The 27,719-nt window shown below is 36.8% G+C and overlaps 1 long non-coding RNA gene across 1 annotated transcript in view; it reads left to right on the top strand.

The window, feature by feature from the left end:
• The first annotated feature begins 6,668 nt into the window (after positions 1–6,668).
• LOC141577062 (uncharacterized) overlaps positions 6,669–27,719 on the top strand; it is a 35,765-nt gene continuing 14,714 nt past the window's right edge. The window contains exon 1 of the long non-coding RNA XR_012505546.1: positions 6,669–6,775. This is a non-coding gene — a long non-coding RNA (uncharacterized LOC141577062). The remainder of the gene's footprint in view (positions 6,776–27,719) is intronic.

Raw genomic sequence — 27,719 nt, 5'->3', positions numbered from 1 at the left:
TGGCTTTGAGGATGAATAATCTCTGACAATCTTTACCCCTCCACCCCACGTTGCCAAGCAGCCCTCAAAACCTGACTTTATAGTAAAATGATGTTCATCCCCTGCAGTTGCCTTATATTTGGCAAGAGTAAATAAATTAAATCAACCCATTTAACGACAAAAGCCACTAAACAATTTTAATTCAAGAGTCTTGGATTGGACCTCACATTTTCTTATGTAAAATGAAGTGAAAACATTTTTTTTACCAAACAAGTTTCTATTCTACTTGAGAGAAATCCTGTGCAGCTGTCAGTAAAATTTTTTTATCTTTGTGAATGTGGCCAGTCATGACAGAGTGCTTCCAATAAAGAGATTAAGAAAGTCAAATTAAGAACCCCAATGAAACAGTGGAAAATATTGAAATTTCAGACTTTTCTCATCACATTTCTGATTTCACACAATAAAAAGCATGACTCTGTTCAAGTTAAATATTCTAGCCTTGATTGCTGGATATCAGAATGACTGTTAATTTAAAGTGTTATCAGATTACCAAACACTTGCAATGTTTGCTTGAGTGACAATTTCACAGTTGGTGTACTGAAATATATTCTGCTTAGCAACTAATATTAAGCAGAAGAAAATGTCCTGACTATGTCAGGGTTGTGAAAACAGGTGCAGGGTATCTGGAAAAAATTTTACTCTAAAAAGGAAGACAAAAGTTGTCTTCAAATGAACAGCTTGAACCTAAAGTATGTTATCCTAATAAAAACAAACCAACTTTCTATTTCTAAAAGTTGTACGTATTCCAACAAAAACAAACTTAGTTTAAGCTACCAGGGCAAACTCAATCAACTAATTGAGTTAGAATAATTTTTCTTCAAAGAATGTTATTTAAATCTAAGGACACTTGTATTATTTCAGTAATCTATGTTATATTTTGATTCCTCCGTACTAGTGGTGGGCAAACTGGTTTATACAATCTTTTAAAGTGTTTACTCAAACATAAACGGTAGGAAAGAGTTAAAAAAAATTGAAAGCATTTTTACCTTTTTTGACTTTTGCAGAAACTATATTTTAGACTCTTTAATTTTAGACTTTCTAATGAACAAAATGAAGAATGGCCACGTCTGCACAGTAACTAGGCACAAGTCTCTGGGGTCTTTCATGATGACCTCTATGATGTACTGGAAGCCCGAGTGAGGATAAATGACAGCGTAATTCCCAGGCTTTAGATGGTACAGAGCATGTCAGCAGTGGTCCCTGCAACTCAAGATTCTGTTTATTTATTTATTTTTAACCCAAATAAAAATTCTCATGACTCATTTCACACCTATTCTTTTGTTTCTTCTGAATAATTTTGGCAGCAATGGACTTTAAGAAAAAATAGTTTTTTTTTTTAAAGTTAACACTATTTAAATTAAACCACCATCTAGTGTAGAAATACAAAAATCTATCTTTTGTTGGTTTGAAAATACTGGAAAAATGTGTTTTCACCGTTTAAACAGACTTGGAGGTCATCAGGTTCATCACCAGTGAATAAAGTTAAACTGCTATTTTAAGGGTTTTTTCCCCTGATATCTTCTACCTAACATGTTCCAGATTCTTCTTCCCCTTAAGTTATTCAGTTTTGACTCAAATACAGTTATCAGCCTGGTACAGAAGCTCCCAAAGAATGATTCATTCATTTAGTGGCCTCTGTCTTCTTTCCAGGCAATGTTAAGAGGAACAATTGTTGGGTCTCTTTTCTGTGCTATTCTTTTGCTCAGTGGGAACAAAGTGGCCTCTGCACCTCTCAGCCTAGCCTGCCCCATGTTAGCCCTCCCTGTCTAGTGTGAGAGAACAAAGAGGGATGATGAGCCTGGGTATACCTTCTTCCACTCAGACGTGCACAGCTGGGAAGGCAGGCAGGGAAGTTCTGCTCACAGACCACACAAAGTACTCCCCAGCAGGCTGCAGCTGTGACAAGCCAGCAATTCTTCCCTCGACACCCAAGGCACATATTTCATAGTCTAAGAATAGATGTGCTTACACTGATCAAGAGTCGGGGGAGCTGACAGTTACCCTCATATGGCTGGGGCTCAGATGCGTAAAGATGTCAAGAGATCTGGTTTTAATTGAAATGCAAGCATTTGCCATGTGGGATTCTACACAGAGGGCCATCTTGCTTTATATGGTCAACAGCATATGTTTTGGCAAATTAAAATAAAGCAAAACAAAAACAGTGAATATGGGCTGCAACAAGAACTTATCGGGAACTCTAGAGAAAAACTGTATCTACTGAATGCTATGCATAAACATGATATTTATATGTTTGATTGCTATATAGATTTAACATGACTTTTGAAAAATATTCCACAATTCACTTTTGTTTTATTCCCTTGTAGAGGGGTAATTCTCTGAGAGATAGGTTTTTCTTACGATTGAAATGTTAACGACTGGTAAAACACTTTGGTTGTTTCTGATTACTCATTTGGCATTAGGATTACTTCTTTGAGAAAGTCTGAACAGTAAAACAAAACTGCTACAATATTTTTATTATCACGATACCGCAAAGTAAACACTGAGAACTGACTCACCATCCAAGTAATGTAGAAAGATCAAAGAAGCCCCGTATCATAATCTAACCTTAAGTGAAGGTTTGTGTGGAGATAACAATTAGGATCCCAGGTCAATCATAAGATACATCTTACTTAGTCTGTTTCTCCCTTTCAAGTTTTAAAATATAAAGCCTTCTTTGGTAAATTAGTCCAGATGTGGGCTTAGAATAAAAGCCAAGTTTCATTAGGAAATGGTACTTGTTTTTAATTTCTACGCAGTCTATATTTTCTCTTGACAAAACACGAGACCTCTGTGTTTGCAGACTCACTGCTGGCATGTGGACTGGCCTGAAATCTAGCAGTTCTGTTCTTGTCTTTTTGCAGTCTCTTAGTAAAAATGTTTTTAGGAAAGTATATTGCAAGATAAAAGGTAAATACATTTTTGGTAGGGTGAAAAACTTCTGGCTTTATTATTGGTAAAGGAATTGCTGCACCCTTGGATATAATAGGTTATGTCTGTGCCCTGGCAAGAGGTGGAGTTTGTAGTTGAAGTAGTGTCCTTCCTTGCTCTGTACTGCTTAAATCTCACCTGGCCACCCACTTTGCCTAGCTAGACATAAAGCAGACTACATAAACAGAGAAGGTGATAGACATGCCAAATAATTATCTTACCTATCTGCACATTGTTGACTAATTTGGTGATTAATTAAAAGCTCTGTATAGGGATCATCATGATCCAAGTCTGGATAAACTTGATATTCAGCTTCTGGGAGGTTGTGAGAACATGTTCTAGATTGTTCTCACACCAGAGGTTGGGTGCTTTCCTGAGAGGCTTCCTTGTTTGCCCAGAAGAATTGAGGGCACCTTCAGGAAACCTCATCTTACCTGTGCAACCCTTGTCAGACTGCCAACTGCGGGAGCCGGGGATAGATCTATAGTTACTGCTGCAAAGTAATTTTAATTATAAATCTAAGTGTTCCTTAAATTTTGCCACTGGTGACTCAGGCATACTCACACTTGCTTCCTTTGTCCAAAGAAGAGGCAAAGTCCCTAAATATCACAAGCTGCCACAGAAGAGAGCAAAGAGGGTCACCTGGTCAAAAGGCCAGTAAAACCTAGCTACAACCAAACCGTCTTCCCTCATGGTTAGTGTGGAGCTCTGGGACAGCACTCTCACCCTCGCCATCCACCGATACCAGAGAAGCCTCAATACCCTCCCTTTCCTTTTGCTCACCTCACAATTAGGACCTGGATTTGACTTCTGGAGTCTGGTACTGTTCAATTACTGGATTCTTGTCTTTAAAACTCACTCTTGTCATCATTGTTTCCCTGGCATCAACTCCCTTCTGACCACTTTATCTTAGACCCCTGCCGTCGAATCCTTTCCTGACCATTTTCTCCTGAAAGCTTTGTTTCTCACTGTTGGTCACCTAATCTAGCACTAGAAAAACTGGAGTCAGAGCCTCCCCAGGGAACTACCATGCAGGACACATCCTGGTCAGAATCTCTGGCTGGGGATTAGCAAGATCTCAAATCTTGTAAAAGGAATCTGAGTAGACGAGTCAGGCCTTCAGCAGGAGGGCACGTTGGGAAGCAGATGTCTTGGTGTTCCTAAAATTATATGAGTGTGAGAGTGTGCGAGTGATGACTATGAGTATGTAAATGTGTGTAAGTGCATATATGTGTGTGTGTGTGCAAGTGCGAACTAAGTATGACAGGAAAAGCTCTGCTGAGCAAAGTCTGAGAGAAGTGGTCCACCCGAGGATCTCTTGGCTGAAAGACAAGTGACCCAGCTTCCAATTCTGCTGCTCCTGCCACCTCTCTGGACAACCCAGAGCGAGCCACCATGTCTCCTGGACCAGAGCTTTTATAGCCAAAAAAAGAAAAGTGCTATATGAAGAGTACGACAAATGCCTTATACTGCAAAAAGTATGTACTGTAGAATCACCACTGTGATTATCTTCAGACTAGCAGTGTATTAGAAGTCGCACCTAGAGCTGGAAACAGGAGGCTCTGGCTTAGAAACTCAGAGGCAGGCTCAAGCCCCCCTGTCATACACTTTTTGGGTTTTGGTAATAACACTATAGGAATGGAGACTGAAAGATCACCGGCCTCGCCCTGGCTGAGAAGAGGACAGCTACAGGAGTGATATCCAGAGCAATGTGAGCACCCGATGTCCCTCTGCTGGTCCCTTGGCTGAAACATCCCCCTCTTAAATTCTCCTGAGACCAAGACATGGAAATAAACTCAGCTCCCTCTCCTACTTATTTAAAAAAGTGCCTCGACTCTTTAATACAGAGAATTGGGTGAACAGGAGACGTGGTGTGCCATTTTAGTTTGAGAGTAAATATAACAGGCTCCCGAGTAGCCTCCATCAATTCTAAACAAGAGAACAAGCTTGGTGCACCTCGCTTCTCCCGTTGACCACACTGATGGCTTTCCTAGGTTTCTACATAGAAGGCAGGCCCCAGAAACGACAAACATTAGGTAACTCTCTCTTTTCTGGGTGCTAAAAATAAATCACAATTTAACAGCAGTGCTACCTGAAGACTCGAACCAAAACCAGAAACAAATGTAAAACATCACCTCTTTGAAAAAGGAATCATTAATAAGTTCATTGCTCTCCATTCTAACTCAGACTGGGCAATGGGATGATTGATTTATAACTAACACAGATGAAAAAGAAGCAAATCTGTAAAGGAAATATACTGGAAAGTCATAACCCACTATCCCCATCAATGGAAACTCAGAGCATTAGAACAAGAAAGGGCTTTAGAGATGAACCAGAACAAGTAAGATGAAGACTGAGGAGACAGAGGCTCAGAGAGGGAAACTGGCTACCAAAGGATCCAGCAGCTTAGGGCTGAGTTTCATCGCCTGTCTCCCAGACTGGTGCCTCTGCCACTACTGTATGCCACTCTGCTGTTTGCTGTATTATTTTCTTTAGGAAAGTCAAATATTTTCTCAGCATTGATTTTTAAACAGAAATTACTGTAGCTCTTTCAATATCCTTTTTAAAGTTCCCTCCTTGGGTTTGACACCTGTTTCCGAGCAGGATTTCCCACCTGCCCTCTCCCCTTGACCGCAGACTTGCATGTGGGTACAGGCCCCCAGCCCTGCCTCTTCTCTTACCTAGACTACCTTGGCCGAACCAGCAGCTTGTTTTGCTCTCCTAGTGTCCCAATGCCCCCTTTTCTTTCTTCAGTCATATGGTAGCGTTTCTAGGTCCTGAAATCTCCACTGCACATACCTCAATTTTCCTGACTTCCAGAGTCATCTATATCCATGGTTCTCGAAGTGTGGTCCACTGGCTAGCAGCATCACACTACCTGGGAACTCATTAGAAATGCAAATGCTCAGGTCTCAGACCACATCTACTGTCTCAGAAACTCTGGTGGTGAGGCCCAGCAATGTGTTTTAATGAGCCCTCCAGTTGATGCTGACCCTTGCCCAAGTCTGAGAACCACTAATTTACTAACCTACCTTGTCTTCTGGTAACATGAGCTCAAGGGGAGAGCTCTGCAGAGGACTACTTGTGTTCAGTTCCTGTTTTCTGGCTGTGTACTTTGGATAAATAACTTAACCTCTCTGTGTCTCATAGTCCTCATCTGTGAAATGGGGCTAATAATAGACTTTGCCTCAGAGATTTGTTGTGGGGATGAAATGATACAAGATAAGTATGTAATATACTTAGCACAGAGCAAAACCTAGAAAATGCTCAAAAATATTAGCACTTACTCTTTCATAAGATAGTTCTACTCACAACACACGATACATGAGTCACTTTCCACATCATACTCTTATGAAACTTCTAAGCAAATATTAATCATAGTGAAATCACATTACTCAAGAATATAAATTACATCTAAATCAGGTCTTGATATTATCAATATCTATGAAGTTACTTTTATGTTGGCATTTAAAATAGTTACATGAATTTTTAATTTGTATATTTCAAGAGTCAATAAAAACGATGACATAGTACCAACTCATAAGAATCAGTTTAGAGAAAGCTTTTTACTGCCACATAGGAGTAAACCCAGAAAATGGTTTGCAAGTTTGTTCTTGTAGCAGCTGATACCCTTAAAGGAACACACACACGTTTGTTACTAATAATAAAGCACCCTGGTCTTTTTCAGTCTAGGACAACTGTAAACTTGCCTGTGCAGAATGTCCTTGAGGCATAAAAGAAAACTCAGCAGATGGAACAGTACCCCACAAGCAAGTCTTCAAACCTGAATCATGCATTTTTCTTGCATGTAAGTATCATTTCATGTTAATTGATACTACTAAGCATGCACTCATGATTGCTGCTATGTTAGCAATTATCATAAAGAGATGAGTTCATGGTATTTCACATGTAAAATGATCCCTATGTATATATTTTTAAAAAATATAGTTAAAGTCGTGGAATCCCTTTATGGATAAGGTTTCCTCACCCAATGCTAAAGTGTAATTTATTTCCCTCCCAAACAGATTTCAAATCCTTTTAAATATCATATGCTATACTTTTAATTAAAAAATCAAAATACTAGATACATCATTGCTCTCAATTGAATGAAGAGTGCCATAATTAGCAGAGAGCTTTATATGTGATATCCACATTTAAATTAGCTATTATTTTCTGGGATGACCATTTAGTTGGTGGCTACTGAAATTTTAAAGCTCATGTTACTTGGAATGTACGTACAGTGCATAGTCCTGGTGAAATGTTTCAGGCCAATAGTAAAACAAAAAAGTCCGCCCAGAAGGGACCATTTTTAAAGTAGGTCAAAAACTGTATGTGCGTAGCATTTTTTTGGCAAGTCGGTGGTAAGGTCCTCAGCTGTGAATATCCTGGACATAAGGTTATGCAATTGTGGTTAAAGAAATATGGTGGTTGTTAATTTAATTCCTAGCTGACCCAATTTCCATTCATATAAAATATGCTTTGGGGCAGTCGTCAGGAGACCACTTTGACTTTGGTTTAAATGGAATTTCCTTGCCTTTTATGACATTTCAAATTTTCACTAAAAGATAGAAGAATTCCATAAAACAAATGGCTTAAACAGGTAGAAAAATGTGCAGGTAAAGTTTTACAGTGTATCATCAAAGTTTCGTATGCAGTAGTTAAGTACAATGAATTACAGAACAAGAAAATAAACATAATGAAGTAGAAACTACAGAAAAACAAGTCTAAAAGTCAGACATGAATGAGAGTCGCTCCATTTGGAGGACACAGTTATAAGCACAGTTGTATGAACTCTTTCTCAGTCACTGTAATTTTGGCCCCGAAATCACCCTGTTTAGTGCCAAGGAGCAGATCTGGAAATGAGAAATTCTCATTCTGGTCCTGTGACACTTGCTAAGATGCCCACAATTCTCTTTGGCCCCTGTTCTTTTATAGGGTTAATTATTGTTAATTTTATTAATAGTCATCTTGTAATAAGGAATCTGTACTCAGATTCCCACTGTGAAATCAATCCTTTTAAAAAATAACAGAGCCACTGTTAAGATTAAAACACTGAGAGGATAATGGAATCAAAAGAGCTAAAACAGCTCTGCTATAAAAGAACAGATTTATAAAAATAAATAGTGCCAGACAGTCTTGATAGCATTTTCAATAGAATTAAAAACTTAGTGAGCACAATGAATGTACCTTAACACACATATATTTATATTTTTGTAATGCATTTGATACAGTATCTCAATAAATCTTATTTGCCAACCTAATTAGCATTGGCTTTGCTATGTGCTCTGTCACATGGACTGAGAACTGGCTGGAGGACAAACCCTAATGACTCAGGGCAATGTGTTGACTATAGGGTCAGTGTGAGGTCTGGTTTTGCTTAATGTCTTTATTAACGATCTGGAAGAAAGAGTAAATAATTCTTGAATGAAATAATAATTTAATGACAGGCACATGGGCTAACTAGAGAACATAAGAAGCAAGCACCAGCTGCAGGCTTGCTACTGATTTGAAGGAGGCCAGTCACTTGATCTTTCTGAGTCTGTTTCACCATGTGGAAAATGGAGATAATGGCTTGTGAGAAAGCAAAGATAAGATATATGATTTCAAATACAAAGTATGATAATACTCCCTCTGATAGTATTTGGTGCTTATCTACTGCTTATAACACTTGGTAGGAGTCACCTGAATATGGCAGAACATGGGGTAGGGCCAGTGTCAGAGAGGAAGAGAACAACACTGTCAAGGGACAACATGTTTGGAGGACAAATGGCTAAAATGCCCTAAAAAGGGCTTTGTAAATGGGTGGAGGAAACTCAGGGAGAAAAGGAAGCTGAAGAAGCAACACAATCCTTTGTGGGGAAATAGGGAGACCCCCCCATGCTGCCCACTTTTTATTCTTCTGGTTGTGTACACAGTACTTTCTGGTACAGTGTGCAAAGAGGATGTGTTTACCCTTAAGTACTCCTTAATTCCTGTTCAGTTTGTATATAAAATATGTGAGATATTTAAATGCAACGTAGAGGTCAGTAAACTGTTTCAGGTAAAACCTCACCAGTGATTATCTTGGTAGAGTCGCTTCTAGTCTGATGTAGTGTTAGGAACAGTTTTCTCGGTTTATACAGGGCAGTTTGCTAGAGGGAGGTGGCCTGGGGGTGGTGGCAGTGCTCATTTACATAAACGATGAAGCTAAAAAGATTTTTTTCTCCACTGAAATATGATTATCAAACAGACCAGAATTCTTGCGACAGCTGAAGAGTATTGTTTTTGTTTTTGTTTTTTTATAGCAAAGAATCTCAGGAACCAAATTAACATTAGATCACTAGTTCTCTCACTAGTAAAGCAGGTTTGCCCAAACTAGCCTGATCCTAAGTATTTTCCAGGAGGGCTTCTTAAAAACCTAGATCTCTGTATCTCACTCCAAACTCACCAAAGCAGAATCCCCAAAGAAGCCAGAGTAACTGTTATAATCATACAAGGGTGAGAAACCTCAAGGTTGGGTAAAGGGAACTGGATTGTTCCAAACAGTTGTCTAATCAATCTATGATAATGCTGACGAAATGCTATCTACTGAAGTATGGTCCTTCCAAGCTGACCCAGTATTTATATTGACTTATTAGTGCCTTTTTTTTTTTCCCTGAACAGAACCAAAGATTGCATAGAAAATAGAATAGTTTATTGTTTGTTCAGTTTTCCATCACAATTAGCAAAACCTAAGTTACTACTTGAGAATCTCCTTTTATAATTTTTTCTAAGTGTAGTTTATTTTTCGTGAGTTACTTATTTTTTAATTCATTTACAATTTATATCCTGCCTGTTTCCCAAAAAAAGTTTGAGGATTATATCTCAAACTGTTTTCAACAGAGGTTGAGGAAAAAAACTTTGGAGTCCTTGATGTGACTGGGGCGGGGGTCTCATCAGCAACATTCTTAGGGCACTGAGACTGAAATTCATGCCTCCCTCCCTTAAAACAGCATTCTTTATGCTAAGCCACAGATTTTAATTTACTTGGGAGACAAAGCAATACAAAACAAGGCAAAAATACAATGGAACATTAGCTGTGTGCTCTGGCAGAACTGTAAAAATGGCAAAAAGTTAGAGGGAGACTAAGCAGGCACTCCCAAACAGCACATTAGGGTCCTCTTTACATAAGAATCCTTTTCTGGTGTTATCTGGGCTGGTGAGAGCCAAGCTCATCTCTGATACAGGACCCTTGAGCCCCTATCCACAGAAGTAAAGATTTCAAGATTAATCTGATGTTTAGAAAATCTAAGACACAACCATAATTAGCATAAGTGGGAGGGTGGTGTGGAGGAGAAGATTGCAGAAAAAATATTCAGGAATAAACCCCTAACTCACTGAGGAAAGAAACAAGTTATTCTATGAAATAACATGGAAAAGACTCAGGAGTTAAAAAAATAAGACCCTTGGAGACCACTGTTAAATAGGTTATAAAATGATACAAAAAACCTTCTTTGAAAATGTAAATCTACCATAAATGATCATTTGTGGCCACACTTTACTTTGACTAAATATCATCATTGTTCTAAAAGATTTTTTTGGTGTATATTTTGTGTCTGAGGTAAGTTTTGTTTGTTTAATGTATTTTCTGTAAGGATAGCTAACATTTTGCTGTCTTTCTTTCCTGACAGGCTGTGGCTTGTATATCTTGATTAATCTTTTTTTTTTTTTTAATAGCAAAAATTTTCCCTCAAAGAGAATTCAGCTTGTGTTGCATATTAGTACTGGGTAAATTCTGTCCCAATGACACTGGCAGAAACATGGCACTGCAACTCGATTAGGTTTAGGTTACACGTATCCGAAACCATTCAGCTGACATCTCTCAGTAGCTCTGTCTTCACCTCCTTTCTCCCCCACGAATTATCTCACATGAATTCTACACTCACACATCTTTATGTTTCAGGGGAGCCTCAGAGAAGGAAACAATCCCTTTCCGACCAGGACCTACCACTTTCCCAGGGAAGCTATCAGCTCAGTACAGTCCTTCTGTGTGGAAGGGGCTATCAGAGTGGAGTTTATTTTTTCATAAGGTCTTGTTTCTACTTTTTAAAATAGAAACCATACTGCATTTTCTTGCTTTTCAGTTTTAGCTCTTCTACCTCCTAGCAGTGTGAAGTGCTGGTAGCTTCTGAGTCCTAATTTCCTCATCTTTTAAATGAGGACGTTACCCAGGTTTGCTATGAAAGGAGGAGCTGGTGAACCCAATACATCCAGCACAGTGCCAGGCACACGGCTGGTGTCTGATAAGTGGTAACTACTATCATTATGACAGAAATATTCCATTCTTATTAATTAAACATTTAGCTTTTCTTCCCCCCATGGTCATAGGTTTTATTCTGTGCTCCTCTCAAGTTCTAAAAAAGTTTTGATTTTTTAATATTGGTGATTCACAACCACATTTAAGCTCTTTTTGTGTTTAAGTTCTTATGGTTATTTAATTAGGTTATAAAATATTTTATTAATTTCCTTTAAAATCACATTTTCCATTTATTATTCTACGTTTCATTTCCCTTCATTTACTCTTCTGTTGATGTATATATAAATGTGTGTGTGAATTTACTTATTTATTTCATGGTTTTTATAATCAAGGCTCAAATGAAAGCAAGGCAACAGAAGTGGTAACAGCTTTATCTTATCATGAAGGGTTGGTGGGATCCTTTCCTCCAGCCATGCCTCAACCATGTTTAACAGAGCTCCTAGCATGTGTAAGGAAAGAAGCAAAATCTTGAGAGGCTTAAGACAGCTCTGACTTAACTCTCCCCATGTTAAAATTTACTAATACATATGGAACACTTATTTTTACCACAGCACCATAGTCTCATGACATTCATTAATTACACCAATATTTTTACTTTCTAATGCTGTTCTTACTGTTATTAATGTCATTTCTTGGCAACACCAGTAATTAAACACATATTTAGAGAAACAGTGCAAATAATTCATTTATACTTTCTCATTTGCTTATTAAAAATGAGTGTCCCTTTCATTAATTAATCTATCCAATAAATAAAATACTGAGGACTTTGTTGAAGGGACAGTTTTTGGGCCAGTTTGTCACCATTTAGTTGTGTAGTTCTGCAGTTACCTAAATGTAGCTGTTAGTTATATACAGTGAATTGAGCACTTGAAATGTGGCTAGCGTGATTGAATTTAAATTTTATTTAATTTTAACTACTTTAAAGTTCAATTTTAATACTGAAGCAGTGTAAAATAATTTCCCATGAAACACAATTTTATCGTATGTACAATATCTCATTAATAATTTTTATATTGATTACATGTTGAAATGGCAATTTTTAAGATATATTAGGTTTAATTAAATACATTATTAAAGTTAAATTTACCTATTCTTTTGACCTCTTCTTAGTGTGGCTACTAAAACATTATACATATGGCTTGCATTATATTTCAATTAGCTAGGGCTGCCAATCCTACATCCATCAAACAAGAAGCAAATACAAAGTAGAATCAAAATGACATGTAAAAAAAGAATCACTGGTTGGTAGACATTTTAGGAACTTATAAAAAGAAAATTTAATCATGATTCAGAAAGAGTTAGAAAAGAATCACCTAAAGACACCTCTTCATTTGAGTCTGAAAAGTTGGTGAGTGTCCACAAGGGCAGGAGCAAGCAATGACCAAAGTCCTAGACATGATAGAAAAAAAAAGCCTGACCCAGTTGAGAGGAATTAGCAGTGAGAATTGATATTATAACATATAGGAGCTGGAAGGAGTTAAAAATTATTGTCTAAACTCCCACCCTGTGCAAAAAGTTCTTTATTCAGTCAGCCGTCAACAAGTACTTATGGTATACGTACAGCATGTTAGGCACTGTTCTACTCTAGATGTTGAAGACACAGCAGCAAATGAAACAGATAAAAACTTTTGCTACAATCTAGTTCAGAGAGATAATAGACCATTTATAAATGAATGGACAAGAGAAAGGACAATTTCAGATTCTGATAGTACTAGGGAGAAAATAAAATGGTGATTGGTACAGAGAGATGGAGAATAAAGGAAGGTACCCTCAGCTAGTTTAGATGGAGCACTTGATCATGGAGGAAATGATACAGAAGCTGAAAGTTGGAAAAAAAAAACTGCCAACTGAACCAAGGTCTAGTCAGCAGATGAACCGACAAAACAGAAAGGTCTGAGGATGAATAGCATGGTATGTTCCAGAAACAGAAAGATCACTGTGTTGGTACATGGGGAGCATGAGCCTGGAGACACGAGCAGAAGCCAGATCACATCTGACCTGAGAAGCCACTATAACGACACTGGATGTACAATGAAAAACTGTTAAAGAGTTTTGATAAGAAGATTAATATAAACTGATTTCCTGCTGGTTGGTGGAGAATGGGTTATGGAGGAAAAGAGAATATTCTTCTAACATCCAGGAACTGGAAGTCATGCCTCCCTCTTTTGCATTCCTATACAAGGTTATTAGTACATCTCCTAGGGCACTTCCCCTCCTTACCTTGTTTTCTGATTATTCAGGTCTTAGATCCACTATCTGGGAAAAACTCAGTCTGATTCATCTTTACCTCTCCCATAGTCTCAGCACAGTGCATTGAACATAATGAGCCTTCCATGAATATTTATTAAATGAATGAATCATGGAGTGGATGATCATTTAAACACTGCTTGAATACTTTCAATGACAAAAAGGGCATAGCTTCATAAAGCAACCCATTCCATTGTTACAAGGTTCTTATAAAATGTTTTTTTTTAAGTTTAAAAAATGGACACAAAATGGATATTTCTTTTATTTTAACTTATTCATCTTTACTCTTTCATTTGTCTGTGGAAGAGCAGAGAACTACATTTCATCTTCAAAAAGATCATCCTTTAATTTACTACTGACAGTGGCTGTTTTCACAAATGTTTTATCTTTGTCACTCCCAATCTTTTCAGTATTTTTAGATGAATGTTTTTATTTACTTTCTCTCCTCATCAATTTCCTCAATTTACACTTTAGTTTATCATAACCTCTTTAAAATAGGATGCCTAAATTTGAATACGATATGCGACATGAATCTGAAAAGTCAGAGCATACTGAGGCTATTACTAACTTTGATGGAGATTCATACATGAATGCATGCTAAACATTTTTAATAGCTTCACCAAAATACTAGTTCATATTGAAATGCATAATGAGATTATTAAGATGTCTCAACTGGTTGTGTGTGATGAGTGGCCTGGGCTTGCTGATGGTTCACTGAAGCAACTGAAATAGGTAGGCTAGAGTTAGGAAACATCTCACAGAGCCTTCTGATGGTGTGATTTGAGAAAATATTAATAAATGAGTGTTCAATTGGTAATGGGTATTATCTTTCTAAATCACAGATATGCATTTTATATGCATTTGGCAGGGATCTTAACTCTCTTAATCCCCTATTTCTCAATTTCGGCTTTGTGAACCACTAAATATTAGATGGCTTGCACAAATAATGTAGTTCAAATCTGAGGAGAAGGAAATTTTGGAGTAGAAAAAATCTATTTGAAACAGAAAGTTCTTCTTTATAGCAAGTCTCATAGGTACGTCTTAACTGCATTTGCCTTCAGAGTTACAGAACCACAAAGTTGGAGGTAAGCATAAAGACAACCCCCCAATCTATTTAGTAACCTCCTTTTTCAAACTCTTGGTAATGAACTTTAAGCGTTACATTTACTTCCACTGATTGGTTCAACGATAACTTAAAAGATGAAGAGAAAAATTAGTAAAATCTACATGTTATTTATCTGAATGAAGCATGATGATAATACATTGCATGGCTTCCTTGTTTTGTCCCTTATAACATACATTCATCTAATTATCTTCTTCTTATTTTTTTTCTTTTCCCTGGTATCTTCTGCCCTTTCAAAATGCACTTTTAGTTTCTGTTTATGTAAGTCATTTAAAATCTTTTTTGGAACAAGGTATAAGTCCATCAGTCTTGAGGCTCAAGGTTAACTTAAGCTTTTATTTTTTCTGGATAGAAAAGAAAATGCATGAAGCAGTGGTCCATTAACCTAGAAACTTCTAGTGGTCTAGAATCATGCTATTTCTTTTGCCTGTTCTGAGAGGAATAGCTCATATTGCTGATTCAGAAATAAGAATTATTAGCAGTTTGCTCATTTTGTCTCAATTCTATCTTGAGTGACAATACATCTGTCATTGTGCCGAATCTTTTTTTTTGAATGGCATGTTTTCATTATGAATTAGTTATATCTCATTATAGTTTCATCGACTAGATTCTTGAATATTCTCAAAAATGCATCTCCTAAGTCAATCTTTACCCACATTATATAAAAATAGGTTCCCATGTAAAAATAAGGTAAAATTTTGACAATAAAGTTAATATTCTCAGATTATTTCTAGTTCTTTTGGTCTACTCAGAATTAAATATACAATCTGTTATTGAGAAAACATGTCAATGAAAAATAAAACATTCTAAACAGAAAACTTGTTTTGATTCCCTTGTGCCTAGAAATAAACTGAGGGTATACTTTTTTCCACCAAGAATCTTAAAAAAATTATTCTCTCAGTGAAAGTGGGGACCCAAAACTGTCCTTAAATAATGAAACAAATAAAATTAAAAGCTTCTTGGTAGAATGAAGTGGTTGTGTCCAAGCAAAACTAGATCAAATATAAAAATAATCTATTAAAGGCATCTGAGAACTGCTGAAACAACAATAAGAACTGCAAGAGTCATTAATCCAGAGAAGGGATACTCGGCAGCGAGGTATATACGTTAACTCTTGGTGCACACAGAAGATGTGTACACTGGTTATGTACCACACAGAAAACTGATGTCAGAAAAGCCAGCAGAGCTTCTGGAAGACTTGAAAATGGTGTGCTAAAATTATAGATTAAAGGAATTTCAAACATAGGGCTGCTTCACTCTCAAGTTATTTACCAAATTTTGAAGCTAAACAAGGATAGAGGCTAAAAACACAAGCAAAAAAATGCTGAAAAATAGAGCAGAATTGTGTTTGTCTTTACTGCCAAGGAGGCAATCAATGATTACAGTTTGAGACTTTCAGGGGGAGATAATAGATGGATTTGGTGGCAGATTTAAAGAGTAGAAGATAAGATTAAGGAGTTAAAAGACAGGTAATTAGAAAATGTATAAAATAAAACAAACAAAAAACACTAAAGTAGATTACAAATGAGCATTAGATCCATGTGGACCACAGTGGAAAGTTTTAAAATACATGTAATTGGAGTACCAAAGAAAAGAGAAAGACAGAAACAATATTTAAAAAGATAGTGACAAATAATTTTTCTAAAATTGATGAAAAATATCAACCCAAAGATTCCAGGTTTGTGAACCCCAAACAGGATTAAAACATTAACTAGACACACAGTAATGAAACTGCTTAAAACCAAAGAAAAGAAGAAATTCGCCTGAGAAAAAGACGCCCTACCTTCAGAGGAGCAACAGCAACAACAGAAACAGGAGATAATGGAGTGACAACTTTAAAGTGCTGGGAAAAAAAAAAAAAAAAAAACAAACAGAAAACTTTCAACCTAGAATTCTATCCTAGGGAAATATCCTTAAAAATGTTTTTTACAAAACATGACCTGAGAAAATGAATCATCAGAAGCCACGTCTTAAGAGAAATATTAACAGAAGTTCTTTATATAGAAAGAAAACGATCTCAGATGGAAACAGGAAAAGAGAAAGTATAAATAACACAGGAGAGGATGAACAGATGGATAAATATAATTGAATATTGGTTGTTCAAAAGGTATTTAAAAATTATGTACAATTAAAATGCATGAGAGTAATAACACAAAAGATGGGAAGAGTAACTATAATTAAAGCATTTAAGATAATAGCATTATGAGAAAAGAGGAAGAAGAAAGTTTTAACAACCTTTGTGAAATTGACCTTGATTTTTTCCATGTTAATTACTTGGATAAACTTGAATAAATGCGAGTTTTTCCAGTAAAGCATCACAAATATTTGGGTACTAATATTGTAATACCAATCATTGCACAAAGTGGTTATCATGATTTATGCTTGGTTATGCTGTCATACATGTTCCACCAAGATTCTAAAAAGGAAAAAAGCCTGGAAACAATTTCAGAATAAACTATATATTATGAATGTCATTAAAAATGGTGAAAATGCAAAACTAACTGAGTTGAGAAGACTCGGTTCTTTCCTTTTATGGTCAACGTGTAAAACTTTGTGGTGCTTCACCAGATGAACATTAAGGCCATAATTACACACATTAGAGATCAGAAATTTTCTGCCAGCACATAAGCACCTGCAAGGGCACGGCAAAGGCTTTGTGTTATTTATCAGCGGGAGACCCTCTCTTCACAGAACAGCAGCCTGACACACTGCCCAAAATGTGGTTCCCTTGTGTTTTGAAAAAGAAGGCATCTCCACTGAAAGGACAGGCATACAATAATGGGAATTTTGGCTTGCGTTTGCTCTGGCTGAATGACAGATCTTCACTGGTGAAAAATGGATTACATAACCTGCTCTGTATCACACATTCAGAAAACTGTTTGAGATGTGTAGGTTGACAGGCTGCCTAGTTCTTATTTCAGTTACAATGGAAAATATGACACTCAAGGAAGTTCTGTTTTGACCAAATTGAGATTTTTCCATTCTGCTATCCTCTCTTTCCTCCCTGTTTCCTTCCAAGGATAAATTTGCTTCCTTTCTTGGTGATTTATATTGCTACATGGTCTACAGTACAGCTTTACAGAGATATTTCTGTGTATGTAAAGTTTTATTTTGACTATCTCGAGATGATAAACTGGCTCTCATGGAACTGAGGGGATTTAATTTAATATCCAGAAAGACCTAGTCAAGTTGAGATAATTTCATGGATAAGAGTTTCAAAACCTTTTAATCTGGTGCATTGAGATCTTTTTTGAAGAAGCATTAAAGTGTAAAGCTTTATTCACCATACTAATTTTGTTCATGATTTCTGATGTCTACATTAAAAAATATGGAGAGGGTGTCCTCTATTAAAAGATGTATGATGCAAGCTAATTTTTTTTAAAATAGCCTTCTAGACTTTTTCCTCAAACTTTCAATAATTGCTAGAATTTATGAATGCAATATATACCAATCTCTAAAGTTTAAGTTACATGCATTCTGACTCTAGGGTTGTTATAAAATATAGAACACCCAGTTAAATTTGAATTTCAGGTAAATAATGAATATTTTTTGTTATAAGTATGTCCCAAATACTGTATTTTTATCTGTGAAGTCTAGCAACTCTATTCTCTGACACTGTTTTCAACAAAAGGTAGTTTAGGTGTCAACGGTTCAAGGATTACTAACTACAAGTTAAAAATGAAAGATTTTGTGTCTGTGTGATAAGACCTACCTAGTTTGCTTTTGAGACACACAAAAAGCTGCAGTTATGTATGTATATGGAAAGAAACTTTAAAACTTCGGTCAGGTCTTTCATTTTGTTTGTCTTGCTCTTTACTGCTTCAAATCTACATTTTCCCCCAGCATCCCACGGTCGTAGTTTATGGGGCCATCATAAAGAAAAATAGACCAGGCTGTTTACAGGCAATTCGCTGCAAGATCCAATATATATGCATGCATACAGCCACATAATTTATGAAGTCCCCTCCCATGTTAGCAGATACCTTGTCCTTTCACACATTAATGATAATGAATTATTATTATTAAGAAGATAATCTAGAACACAGATTTTAGAACCAGTGAATTTAGGCTTAACCCCAACTCTAACATATTGTAACAGTATAGCTTCAGAGGAGTTACTTAACCTCTCTATGCTTTGGTTTCCCCCTGTTAAACGGAGGTAATAATGGTACCCACTTTGTAAGTTTGTTGTGCGGCTTTAATGTGCTAATGTATACAAAGCTCATACACAAGTGTTCAGCTCACAGTCAGTGCTATGTGTTTCTTGTGGTTGATACTTGTTTGTTTCCTAGGTGCAGTTAATATGTCAAAGTTTTTGCACATATTACATTTAATCTTCATAACAATCATCTGAAATTAATTTTATTAATATATTTAATAATGTTCTATAATTTGACTACTTAGAAGAGTCAGGATTCAAGCCCAATGCTTTTAATCATGTTACCCTGTAATGTGTTCATTACACACCCATATGCACACACACACACATTCTCCCAGGATAAGGGGTTTTTTTGAGATATAGGTACTCGTGGCCTAAACCTGTATAACAAAGCCCACTTAATAGGGAATAGTGTTCACTGATTCTGCTTCCTTTTTCTTCCTTTTGCCAAGGCTAGGTTCATGAAATTCTAGGACTCCACAATCAATCTTTTACTTGGTTCGTTGCTTTTGTTTGTTGTATTAATCAGGTAATCCCAGTTGCAACTGTGTTAAAAAGTGCTGAGACTTTTCTGGATTATGAATGATCCTTAATAGTTCTTCATGTTTGACTGGGGCCTCCTGTGGCTGCGTGCTGATCTACTTTCCCATCCTCCGGTACTCACGAGCATGAATGCACAAATGTGCATACACATGTGTATATTAAACTTGCTCAGCTTATTGAGAAACTGATTACAAACTATCCGATGATATCCTAGATTTCAAGATGATGACAAAAGAGGATTGTTCGTTCACATGTTGGATGGTGAAGGGACGACAAATACAGAGAAAACATTTGAGGAAATACAGTGAACATAGATAGCCAATTGAGGGGAGCTGCTTATCAGTCAAATGAAAATAAGGGAAGTTATTAAAACTGTGCAACCACATTGAAACCTAGTATTGAAGGGCATTTTGGTCAAAGAAACACATTGCAACAACAGGGAGATATGAAAAAAAATGTTTTTTAAAACTCGAGTTCCTCAATATACCAAGAGGAAGACACATAATATTACTGATTTTTCTTGAAGAATCATTTCTTCTTATCTCCACTCCCTTAACCTCTTATAGATGTTTCCATTCTTCTCTCTCCCTGAAATCTAAAGGACTCTCTCCTCCTTGCTCTGGGTAAAAACTCCCCTCTCAGCCTTCTCTTTGGCCTATTAAGTCCTCTCCTTTTCTCCCTTTTCTGTATCCTCCAGTCTTCTGTCTCTCCGCACCCCTTCTCAATAGGATGCATCATCAGCAATAATCTCCACCACCTCCAGTCCTCAGAGGACAGATGAGGGGGAGAAACTGTGCAGACAAAAAGAGGACCCTCTTGGACAAGGGGAGGAAGCAGAGGCCAGGATCATTCAATACTCATTCTTTCTCTCTTCTCCCTCTTCTTCCCTCTCGTCTCCTCTCCTTCCCTTGTGCTACCACTTTTGAAACACTTTGAAGACGCATATGAGACAAAATTATTTCAAGCGTTATTGCAGAAAGGAAGTAAATACAATTTATATTTACCCATTCTACTAACTGACTTGTTTGTTGAAACTGCCAAAGCATGAGATATTTATGACACTGATTCTTTTTCTTAGAGGCTCTGTCTGTCTTCCTCTTCCCTCTCATCTCTTTCTCGTTGTTTCTCTCTGACTCTGTCTCTGTCTCTGTGTCTCTCTCTCTCTCTCACACAAACACACACACATACACACAGTTCCCTGGTTTACATCCGAAGCTACCCAACACAACCAATTCATTTTGCTCTGTGGATCACAGACAAGTGATCTCCCAACCAGTTCTAATTTTTCATTCATAGGCATATTGTCTGCAAAATAGAGTCAAATTACTACGTGTAACTGAGAGATGCGGCCAAGAGGGGCAAATAGGTGATTTATAAAAGTGTATTTTTTTACAGTTTAATATTTAGTGATATCTTGCAATAAAGATATACAAAATAATCAGGAATATGATCTCTATACTCCTGTGGTATACAAAAGCTTGATATTAGTAAAGTAAGTTAAGGATTTAATGTTTGTAACATGGGAAACAAGGAAAGCAAGTGGAGAGAGATTTTAATGGACCAAGGGGATTATAAAATATATTAACAATAATAGCTACCATTTATTGAGTACTGACTTTCTATGAGAAACTGTGAAAATCTTTAAGCATACATTATCTAATTTAACCCTTGGATCAATACTGACAGAGGTACTGCTATCTCTGTTTTTGGAGGAAGGATCTGTGGAGGAAGGATCTGAAGTTTCCATAGATAAGTGACTGCCTATCATCTACCATAGGGCTTGTAAGTTGCAAAGCTGGGATTCAAATTCATCTCTACTTGATCTAATGTGCTTTAAACTTTGTGATAAATGTGTGTGTGTGAGATACATGTACACATATTTATGTATAAACAGATATCCATAGTAGTTGCCTCTACAGGCAGTTTATGATTTCAGATAGAAGACGTTTAGGAGGTAGAGACAACTTTCTCAGGATTTATAGTATGGGACAAATGGTCATAGTACAACTGGTCACATAACTGTGTGTTTGTAGACTGGAGGATTCAAGAGTAGAAGGCAACTGCACGTCAGGTGTACTGGTTCATTATTACCTTTGCTGTTCTCTCCCTGGTGCCTTTTCTCTCAGTTTCATCTACTTATTTCCTGGGAGTGTATTATTTTCCTTTTCAGCGATTCATACTTGAGTTGAATTTTCTTGCTTAAGGATTATTTACTCTCCTTTCTCTGTTTGCCCCTCTTGACATCTGCCCTCAGTGTTGAGTGTCCTCGTTAACTACTGTGTCTGGCCATCAGTGAGTTGTAATTCAACAGAAGGGCATGTGCAGGGAAGTGACATTGTTTCACAGGTGGTCTCAGGGAAGGGTTTGTGCAGAGTATCACAAAAGTTCCCAGCAGTCAGGACTGGTGCCTGCAGCTTATGGTCAGCCTAAGAGACTCTCGTTCCTGAGAGAACAGAGTAGGGAAGCAGCCTGGTCATGCTTTAACACAAACCTTGTTTAACACCACTTGGTACTATGAATAGTATCTGACTTTAGTTAGTCTCGGACGCCTCTTACATGAACATCAAATAGCTAAATGTGTCCCTAAACTTCTGACATGAGGCTGGGGCTATAATTCTATATTCCACATTCTCTTCAGTTGGTGGAAAGTCCAGGGGCCAAAGCACTGCATGGAATGTCAGGCACATTGGTTCAGGTTTCCAGCTTAGCACACTAGTAAATGATGGGGTTGTGGAATTGCTCAGAGCTCTGAGTTTCTACTGATAATAGGAAAGCATTAGTATTATAGCATCTCACATGTGCTGAGTTCCCAGAAGTCATCTAGTTCTTTGCTTCATGAGGCTGACTTGACAAAAAAAAGAAAAAAAAAAAAAAAAGGTTTGTCTATCCTGTAGAATATTTCTTTTCTTCTGGATTCATTTTGCATCCTTGTGGAGAGACCTGATTAGATCACAGTAAATATGTGGTGGGGTACAAATTAGCTGCACTCCATACTGCATTACATCAGGGGACAGATAATATCTGGATTTCCCATCATTTGCATTGCTCTGACTATGTATGTTAATGCCTTCTTGATCATCCTCTATGGTATTGCATTTTCTTCCTGCTGCCAGAAAATAATCTGTGTGCTGTTACTTTGGCACTACACAAATGTCTGATCCCTCCATATATTTATCTCACATTTTAATATCACTTGATAATTCTTGCCTAAATTAGTAATTTCATTGAAGTTAACAAAGTGATAGTTAATTCTATCAGTCCTTCTACATATATTATCTGACATTCTTTTTACAACGAGCACTTTTGCTTACAGCTGAGGGTATTTAATCACCTTAAGATGTGTTCTCTACTGGAAAGCTCAAATCTTTCCCATAATTTACCAATATTTAAAGTGAGTGAGTAATTGATTTAATAAAATATCTCAACTGTTGACAAGTCAGATATTCTAGCTTTCTCTGTATAAGTTTCATTAAGGATATGTTGATGTTCACAGATTAAATGTGGTTCCAGTACCAACAATTATTCCGAAAATGTGTTCACACGACAAGAGTAAGCCGTCAAGACACAATGAGTTTACTGCCCAAGACAATCTAAAGATTTAACGTGATCCCTATCAAATTACTCACGGCATTTTTCACAGAACTAGAACAAACAATCCTAAAATTTATATGGAATCACAAAAGACCCAGAATTGCCAAAGCAATACTGAAGAAAAAAGAATGAAGCTGGAAGAATAACCCTCCCAGACTTCACACAACACTACAGAGCTACAGTAATCAGAACAGCACGGTACTGGGATAAAAACAGACATAGATCAGTGGAACAGAACAGAGAGCCCGGAAATAAACCCACAAACCTATGGTCAATTAATCTTCAACAAAGGAGGCAAGAATATACAATGGAGAAAAGACAGTCTCTTTAGCAAGTGGTGTTGGGAAAACTTGACAGCAGCATGTAAATCAATGAAGCTAGAACACTCCATCACACCATACACAAAAATAAACTCAAAATGGCTCAAAGACTTAAACATAAGACATGACACGATAAATCTCCTAGAGGAAAACATAGGCAAAACACTCTCTGACATAAATCTCAGCAATGTTCTTTATTTCTACCCAAGCAATAGAAATAAAAGCAAAAATAAACAAATGGGACCTAATTAAGCTTATAAGCTTCTGCACAGCAAAGGAAACCATAAGTAAAACAAAATGACAACGTATGGAATGGGAGAAAATATTTGCAAATGATGAAACTGACAATTGCTTAATTTCCAAAATATACAAACAGTTCATACATCTTAATAACAAAAAAACAAACAACCCAATCCAAAAATGAGTAGAAGGCCTAAACAAGCAATACTCCAGTGAAGACATGCAAATGGCCAATAGGCACATGAAAAAAAAGATCAATATCACTAATATCAGAGGAATGTAAATCAAAACTACAATGAGGTATCACCTCACACCAGTCAGAATGGCCATCATTAAAAAATCCACAAACGATAAATGCTGGAGAGAGTGTGGAGAAAAGGAAACCCTCCTACACTGCTGGTAGGAATGTAGTTTGGTGCAGCCATTATGGAAAATAGTATGGAGATTCCTCAAAAAACTAAAAATAGACTTACCATATGATCCAGCAATCCTGGGCATATATCTGGAGGGAACTCTAATTCAAAAAGACACCCCAATGTTCATAGCAGCGCTATTTACAATAGCCAAGACATGGAAGCAACCTAAATATCCATCAACAGATGACTGGATAAAGAAGAGGTGGTATATTTATACAATGGAATACTACTCAGCCATAAAAATAATAAAATAATGCCATTTGCAGCAACATTGATGGACCTAGAGATCGTTATTCTAAGTGAAGTAAGCCAGAAAGAGAAAGAAAAATACCATACGCTATCACTTATAAGTAGAATCTAAAAAAAAAAAAAGAATAAAAAGGACACTGATGAACTCAGCTACAAAACAGAAACAGACATACAGAATTAGTAAACAATCTTATGCTTACCGGGGAAAGAGGGTGGAAGGGATAAATTTGGGAGTTTGAGATTTTCAAATGTTAGCCACCAATTATAAAATAGATTCAAAAAAAACAAATTTCTTCTGTATAGCACAGGGAACTATACTCAGTATCTTGTAACAACCTTTAATGAAAAAGACTATTAAAACGAATGTGTGTATATATATATGTGTGACTGGGACATTATGCTTTACACCAGAAACTGACACATTGTAACTGACTGTACTTCAATTAAAAAAAAAAAAAAAGACACAATGAGCTGAAGACCAAAAGGACAACTCTTTACAACAGGAAACAGGTGACTATGCAGCCAAGAAAACTCAGGGCCTCAGATTTTCTTATTAGCCATTTCTGGGTAAAGCATTCAAGGAAGATGCACCCAACCAGTGAAGTACTGACAAGAGAGAAGATACATACCATTTGCTTTGTGAGGTATTCATTCCAACACGGCTTAATCCAAATTGAGAAATCATGGCCATTAATTTTTATTAATAGAAACAGTTAAAAAAAAGTCAGAGTAATAAGAAAACTTTAAGGAGGATGTAATCTTTGCAGTGTGGTTTGAGTCTATTTTGGGAATGGTTATGGTGGAAGAAATGCTGTTCTTTATTGTATTTATAACCATGCTGAGCTTGCAAAGGGAAAACAGACTAAAGTCATTAGATGCATGCAGCAAGGCAGTTAAATGTAAACATAAGGGGAATGATTTATGTGGTGGTCTTCAGCATTTTTTCTATCTCCTGGAGTTTATTTGAAAAACAACAATAACAATAACCAAAAAAACTGAATACTGAAAAATAAGCAACCATTTCCTGTTATCTCAGGTTGAAGTAAAAGTTATGTGTCAGATTATTTTGGTGAGGCTGCTGGTGATAGTAACAGACATAGGTTTTGACTATATAGGTTTAAGTAGTTTGAACTTCCAGCAGATGTTTTAGAATCATCTCTCTTGGATGCTGTCACCCTTTCCTTTTGCTCAGGTCTCAGCTAAAGGGACATGAAATATCTTTCATTTCTGTGCTCTGTCTGGAGAAAGTTAGCATGATAGATTTGTTGATGTAAAGACAGTCCTCCTCTTCCCTACCCCCTCTGCTGGAGAGCCAGGTGTTATTTCTTGGAAAGCCACATAGAGCTCTGGACTGGTGAGCTTTCAACAGCATATGCCATTAGCTTGCATCACAGGCACCTTTCCTAGGACCTGTGACCCTGGACTTCTCCTGCTGGGTTGACCTTAAACCCAAGCCATGCTGACATCTTTCATTTCTCAACATTCTCACATCCATTCTCTAGTTCTGAAACGAGTTACTAGTTTTCCAGAAATTTGTGCAAAAGGAACATCCTGAGAATTTTCCATGTTGAACTTTCTGGACACATAAGGTTGTCCTTGTGTGGAAAGTTGTCAGTGTGTCAAAGTTGACAAAACATGGTATCTTTCAGAAGATTAGTAAAGATAACATTATTTCTTATTTCAGAAACATTTGATGAATATTTACTATGTATCATGAAGGAGTATCTCTCTTAAACCATTAAACATGGTATTTACTCTCTACTAATTGTCTTATTCAGAGACCATGACTCTTCAAAGCAATTAAGTCTATAATTAAAGACTGAAGAATGTTTTTGCCCTTGTAAGTGGCAAATTCAATTTAACCTTTAACACATTCAAACAATAAGACGGCAGAGGATCCAAAATGCTAAGTCTCAGCTTATGGCCAGTTTTATAGACCTTTTGAATGTTTGTTTTATTTACACTTTAATGCTTGTTTATTTATAACAATGAGCTTATCATAGCGCATAATTTCATAACAATTATCCATTGATTCATGTAGTTCCTTGATAAGTTCAGTTCTAGGTGTATACTTTATCTATTTCCATCCAATACCTCTGAGATAATTTATCTCTGGTTCAAAGACAAGAGAAAAAGAAGAAACACTTTACACCTTTGTGGGTCTTCTGGGTATAATAAACACTGTAATTAAATCAGCAATTCCAGGAACCCTGGAGTTATTTTAAGAACAATTTTTTTCTCAGGTCTATAAAAATATGAGAATAAAAATGTCATTCCTTGTAAGGCTTCTGAAATCAATTAGTTGTATCTTACAGCCAATGAAGTCTTTCATTGGAGGTTTTGCTATGTGAGTTATGTTGACTTCAAAACGAAATGTCTATACGGCGGAATGAAATATAATTTTAAGAATTTTAATTCTGTTACAATTCAGAGCCAGAGGCAATTGTACTTAATATTCTGTGCACTGGCAAAAGTCTTTGGATTTAGATAGCCATAACTGTTAAAAATGAGAAAGTTTAATTGAGAGTTGGAATTGTATAGAGTTTCAGCTAAAGTTATGATCTCCCTGAATTCTTGTTCCTTCATTAACAAAAGGTAAAATTTTAATATTTTCTAAACCTAAAACAATAAACTATAAATAAAACCATCATTTTGTTATATTTGTACAGAAAATTTGAGATCACTTGCAAAGTACTAGATATGGGGAGGAATTACTCATAAAATCTTTCAGACACTTCCAGGGATTTCTTAGGACTTTAAGTGTCTCCTGTGAAGGTCAGCTCATCCTACTGCAGAGATAATAAAATGTAGTGGTGTCTGCCACAAAGGGCAATCTTGCTTTCCCAGATGCCTTGCTTATGACTCTCCCAAAGACTGACTCTGGCTCCTGACTTTGTTCGTTCCCTAGGACCTGGACCACTGCAGGATATTTATTCTCTCAGTCTCCAACCTTCTGTCTAATCCAAGGGGAACATGCTCAGTGTCCCTTATCTAGAAACAGATGGTGCTATGCCCTAGATCTGCTGGAGCACAGCTTAGAGCATCCAGCTGAAGAAGACTTTATGGCCTCAAGACATAAGCCCAGCCCAAGTTGGAATTATGCCTGAGAATCACAGATTTCCAGACCTAGGAAGGTCACTTAAATTTAGGAATTTACCTCCTCCCCCATATTGCTTTCCCCCTGTGTTTGTGCAGTCCACTTGAGTTCATATATCTGTTACATTTTTGAAGCTACTGTGAGAAAATCTCTGTATCTCTCTTTAGTGTCTCCCTGTTGCTCCTACTTGGAGAATTCGTTGATTCTGAAGATGCTTATCGACTCTGATAGTTTATGTACAAATAATGCTGAAGGCCTTAATTTAGTCATGTCTCTCTTCAAGCCAGATTGGGTCAGTGAGACTCCACGGTCTTGAGACATAGTCATTTATACAACAGACGTTTATAGAATGCCTAGTAGGTACCAGACACTGTTTTAGGTTCCAGAGACAGAAGTATACAGAAAACAAACAAACAAAAAAAAAAACCAAAACCCTCCCTGCTTTCATAGAGTTCATATTGTTCTTTGAGAGCAGAAGACATTTGAAAAGCA

Source organism: Camelus bactrianus, chromosome 3 (assembly GCF_048773025.1).
Source record: "Camelus bactrianus isolate YW-2024 breed Bactrian camel chromosome 3, ASM4877302v1, whole genome shotgun sequence".
NCBI classification, from domain to species: domain Eukaryota; kingdom Metazoa; phylum Chordata; class Mammalia; order Artiodactyla; family Camelidae; genus Camelus; species Camelus bactrianus.
This window is presented reverse-complemented; position numbering and strand designations above follow the sequence as displayed.